Source organism: Phyllostomus hastatus, unplaced genomic scaffold, assembly GCF_019186645.2.
Source record: "Phyllostomus hastatus isolate PE091 unplaced genomic scaffold, TTU_PhHast_1.1 phas_scaffold_216, whole genome shotgun sequence".
Classification (NCBI taxonomy): Eukaryota; Metazoa; Chordata; class Mammalia; order Chiroptera; family Phyllostomidae; genus Phyllostomus; species Phyllostomus hastatus.
The window spans coordinates 14,499,505-14,504,315 of record NW_025334018.1 but is presented as its reverse complement, the minus strand read 5'-3'; the positions used below and the strand labels follow the sequence as shown (position 1 = coordinate 14,504,315).

Below are 4,811 nucleotides of genomic sequence, written 5' to 3'. Positions count from 1 at the left end.
CAGCTGCCTACCATGTGACGCAGGCCGTGCTCCCCTGCATCATTCGTCGAACCGTTTCAATCAAATCCTATTCGTGTTTGATTTTCAAAACCTGCCGGCGCGACCTTTGGTTTGACGCAGCTGTCACTCACTGAACGATGGCCCTCTCTGTCACCGGATGTAGGGACCACATCAAACTCTTCCAGTCGCTTTCCTACTCAGTGGCTGGCCAGGAGGTCCCCCGGGGGGGAGCCTCTGCTGCAGAAAGCTCACCCCGGCCAGTGTGCACGCGACGCCAGCGCTCCCCGCGGGCCCAGAGGCCAGCACCTGTCCCAGGTGCTCCTGACCTGCTGTCCCCCAACGGCCCGCCCCGCACCTGCCCCAGTGTCCCATCAGCACGGGGCCGCTGTGGAGGGGGGAGGAAGGTGGAGTGCACCCCCACAACCTCAGTCAGCTCAGCAGCTGCTGGGGCTTCCCAGACTTGCTCCCGCTGCTCCCTGACCTCACTGTCACCACCGTTGCCCCTCCAGGCAATGTCAGTGGGGGCTGAGGGTCTCGGCTGCCACCCTCTTTACCAGTGTGTGTGAGGGGGTGTGTAGCTCACTGCTTCCACAGCTGGCTCACCTCACTGATGGCTCCACATAGCCGCCCCACCCCCTGCACCCCGGCCCCTCACTAAGGGCAGGTGTTCTAGAAGGCACTGCCCCTTTCCCTAGGGATAGCACAGGGCCCCAGGATAGCAACTCATGACATGGCAGTTTTGCCAGCCCATCAGACCTCAGAAATGGCCCCCACAGTCTGCCTCTCCCAACACACCTCCAGGTAAGTTGTGGGCCCGGTCCCCGTCCTCTGCTCCCCGACAGACACTGAAGCCATGACCTGACTATTTATACGTCTTTTTGGAATATAATATAGGAATACAATATAATAATAGATTTGGCAATATAATACAGTAAACAGAGCCCCCTGGTTCTCTTCCTGGGGGTGTCAAGGGTAACCAGAAGCCACAGAGACAAGGGCAGCCGCAGCACCTGTAGGAATCTCAGTGCACTCGGGAGGTGGGCGGAGACAGGCGGCTCCCCCGTGGGGGCGGGAGGGGCGGGGACCCAGAGCGGAAGGAAGGACCCGGGACCACCGTCTACGCAAGCAGGCCCCGGTTGTCGGAAACGGCTTTCTGTGGCCTCTGGTGGTTCGAGCCTCAACAAATGCAGAAAGATGAACTGGGGTCCCCGTCGGGGCTGAGATTCTCCGAGGCGGAGATCACTGGCAAGAGTCCGTCCTCCCCACACACAGCACTTGTGCTCCTCGTCCTTGTGGGACCGGGGATCCGGTGCATCCGGAGAAGAGCGTGGACGTGTTAGGTCAGGATGGGAATGGCAACGACAACCAGCCAACCCGGGGCTGGCATCCCTCGCTCCGCTCAGCCCGCACCTCCGTCCCCAGAAAGTCGGTCCCTTCGAAGACGTGGACGGAGGTGGTACAACAGCTGGGCTGCGGTCGCCCCGGTGGCTGACGTGAGGCACGTCCGTCCGGCGGCCTCAGCAGGGGCGCAGGGACCCTGTCGGCAAGACACACGTGTTGGGAAGTGCTGCGGTTCAGTCCCGACACCTGGACCAACGGCACCCGTTTCGGAGGGCCGTTTCCGGGGAAACGGACAAGGTACTGGCCTCAAGGGGGCTCTGTGAATGGCAGTGGTGGCGTGGATCCGGCCCCCATGCTCAGTCTGACGGCCACAGGGGCCTGTCCCCTGCACCAAACACGCTGGGAGAGTGTGGGCTCTGAAGTCACACTCAGCCCAAACCCTGGCTCCGCCCCTCCTTCCGTGTAATCCTGGGCCCGTTGCTTCTCAGCGCACTCCCCTCCCCCACCACTGAAAAGGGCGCTGGCCATCCAGGCAGGTGGGTGTGAACATGGGAAGGGATCCTGCACGTAAGGATTTCAGAACAGAGCCCTTTCCCACTCACCCCTCAGACGGGGACGTGTGGGCATGGGCGGGTTTCACAGCCTGTGCAGGGAGGTGACCCCTCTGGAAGGGTGATCGCCACCCCCCCAACCCCCACTCCCACCCCCACCCCGCACAGCCTCAGCTGGGGGACCCGGAGTTTGCTCCTGTAACGATTCCACCTGAAGCTCGGCCAACTGGGCTGTGCTGTCGGAGCAGCAGGCCCGCCAGGAGCCACTTGCTGCACCGAGCCCGGCCCAGCTTCCCAGCCCTCTGCGAGCCACTAACAACAGGCATCGGGGGCCAGGGCAACTAAAATTCCCTTCCTGCAACGTGGTGGCCCATGCCCCACAGACGCAGGGAGGCAGGCAGGGGCTTCGGGAACCCTGGGTCCACAGCTGCGTGGCCACAGCTGGGCGGGGGCAGGGCAGGAAGAAGAACAGACAGGCCTGTGGGCCCATCGGCATCATGGGAGCACACAGCAGCCACGGGGTGCGTCCCGGAAGCCCCGGGGGCCACAGAGCACCCAAGGCAGTGAGGTAGTTCGTGGCCAGCACCCTACAGCCAGCAGGGCAGAGGTCAACGGTGAGTGTCTGAGGACACCCAAGGCTTCTTTAGCATTTGTCTCCCCACTCTGATCTGTGCTGCTCCCCACTAAGACCCCCACGCTGCTTGTGAACTCTTCTCTTCCACAAATGGACGAGCCCTCGCCCTGGAAGGAAGACGTGTCCTGTCCCCAGCCCAGCCCCCAACACCCAGCCGTCCAGAGCTGCTCCCATCTGCAGGAGGGAAGATGGGAAGTCCCCTTCGCTGAGCACTCACCGCTGACCAGTCCTGTGAGGCCGGCGCTGTGATTTCCCTCATCTCACAGATGAGGGGCCCGAGGCTCGGAGAAACGAAGTAACTTGTCCAAAGCTCCTCGGCAGGGCTGGTCCGTGGCCCGGCCCGGGTTCCAGGCTTTCTCGATCCACCTGCAGCTCCTCTGCCCCGCCTTCTCCGTCACTGGTTCTCCTGTGGGGGGCGAACTGGCCCCGCAGGGGACATCAGCGCTGTCCAGGAATGATTCTGGTGGTCGCGGCTATGGGAGGGGGTGCTGTTGGCAACTAGGCAGCAGCGACCAGGGATGCTGCCGGTCTCCCGAGACGCCCAGGACAGCCCTCTACACGGAAGAGCGTCCGGCACCACGCGCCCAGGGGGCCGAGGCGGGAACCCCTGCCACACCTCCCGCCGCAGCTGCGCCTCAGCTCCCGGGGCTGTCCGACCGGTGCTGAGCCGGAGTTAGCTGGGGAGCTTGTCAAAATCCGGGCCTTGAGTCCCGCCCCAGACACTCGCACGCTCTGAGTGGGTGGAGGCCCGGAAATCTGAATTTTGGCAAGTTGGCGACCGCCCCCCTCTCCTCGGAGATTCCCATTCAGGCACCTGGACACCACACTGGGAACAGAAGCCAAGAGGGAAATTGTAGAGGGCAGGTGCCAGGTCCCTGCCAGCTCTGGCACAAGGTAAGCACTTGAAAAACATTCCCAAATAAGGAAACACACACACACACACACACACACACACACACACACACACACACTCACACACCCCTTAGAGCAACCGAGGGGCCACGTAGTCACAAAACAGAGCTCCCCGCTGAGGCCCACGGCCAATTTCGTGGCCTCCCTCACCAGCATATCAATTACCTGACAAACGGCTCACCTTGACCAGCGGTCACTGGAAGCGTGGATCAGCATGCCTGGCCCCCAGCTCTTCTTTGGATACGAACAAGCCACTCTGTCACACCGATGGGGCCGTCTGGATCAGCAGCTGAAGTAGGAATGAGTGAAACCACAGGGGCATTGTCAAGATTAACACGCAGGTAGGTCTGGACTTGGAAAGGCACCAGGTAACAGCACGCCTGGACGGGGAGGCAGAGTAATGCAAACGGACTGGAGACAAAGGGAAACCAGATGGAAAGTGACAAGCCCAAAGGGGAGCGGCAAGAGCTAATGGGCCGAGTGACTAAGATTCCACCGGGCCTGCCACTTGGCTGTTTCCTCCCGTCGTCTGGGGAACACCCCCAGGACTCAGCTCCTCAGCATCTGGATGGATGGCGCACCCTGCGCTGTGTCAATAGCAGCCCCCCTATTGTTATCAATTTGGCTCCACAGATGCTCGCACAGACAGGGAAGACAAATGAGACAGCACCGTGGGAGAGAAGAGCCGTGCTCCCCGAGCATCCTGGCTCTGGAGGAAGGTTTGCCAAAGGAACCCGGAGCAAGGCTCGCTGATCCACACTTCCACTGATGTCTGCGGGCAGCCCGGCCGGGGTCAAGAACAAAGAAGCCTGTCTCCCTTCCTTCCTTCCTCCTTCCGTTCTTCCTTCCTTCTTCTTTCCTCCATTCTTCCTTCCTTCCTCCATCCTTCTTTCCTCCCTTTCTCCCTTCCTTCCTTCCTCCCTTCTTTCCTTCTATCCCAGAGTATGCAACTTTGTTGGCCCCAGTGGAAAACGCCCTCCACCCAGACTACTAGAGAACTCTTGAGCAAGGACTTGGAGGGATGGGTGTTCAGCCTGAGGTTTAAGCTGGTGGCAGCTTTGCTTTGGTCTCTGCCGCTCAGACACTGGCCTTGGATGGGGCAGCGGGACTCCCTCTGTGGGACTGAAGGTGTTACCAGGTCGAGCCTCCAAGCTGAGAAGGACCCACAGGAAGAAGATACTCTCAGCTGTCAGGATGACAAAGTGGGAGGTCTTGACAGGCCCTGGATCATTGTGTGAACAGAATTATGCCAAGTAGTTCTCATGGGCACCTGGCGTACTGCAGATTCTCACTACATGCCAGGGTGCAGTAGGTGCTCGATGAATAGTTGTTGAGCGGGCGAATTAACCCTCCTGGCAGCAATGGACTTAAAG

At 60.7% G+C, this 4,811-nt stretch overlaps 1 long non-coding RNA gene across 2 annotated transcripts; it reads right to left on the bottom strand.

Annotated features, from left to right (window-relative positions):
* Positions 1-869: 869 nt before the first annotated feature.
* LOC123804368 lies at positions 870-3,759 on the bottom strand. Of its 2 annotated transcripts, none has more exons than XR_006783149.1 (3): positions 3,620-3,759; positions 2,744-3,352; positions 870-1,537 (listed from the first exon to the last, which is right to left on the bottom strand). It is a non-coding gene; the product is annotated as an uncharacterized LOC123804368 (long non-coding RNA). The 2 variants fall into 2 exon arrangements; XR_006783148.1 differs by having other exon boundaries at positions 2,744-2,999.
* Between the last annotated feature and the right edge of the window lie 1,052 nt (positions 3,760-4,811).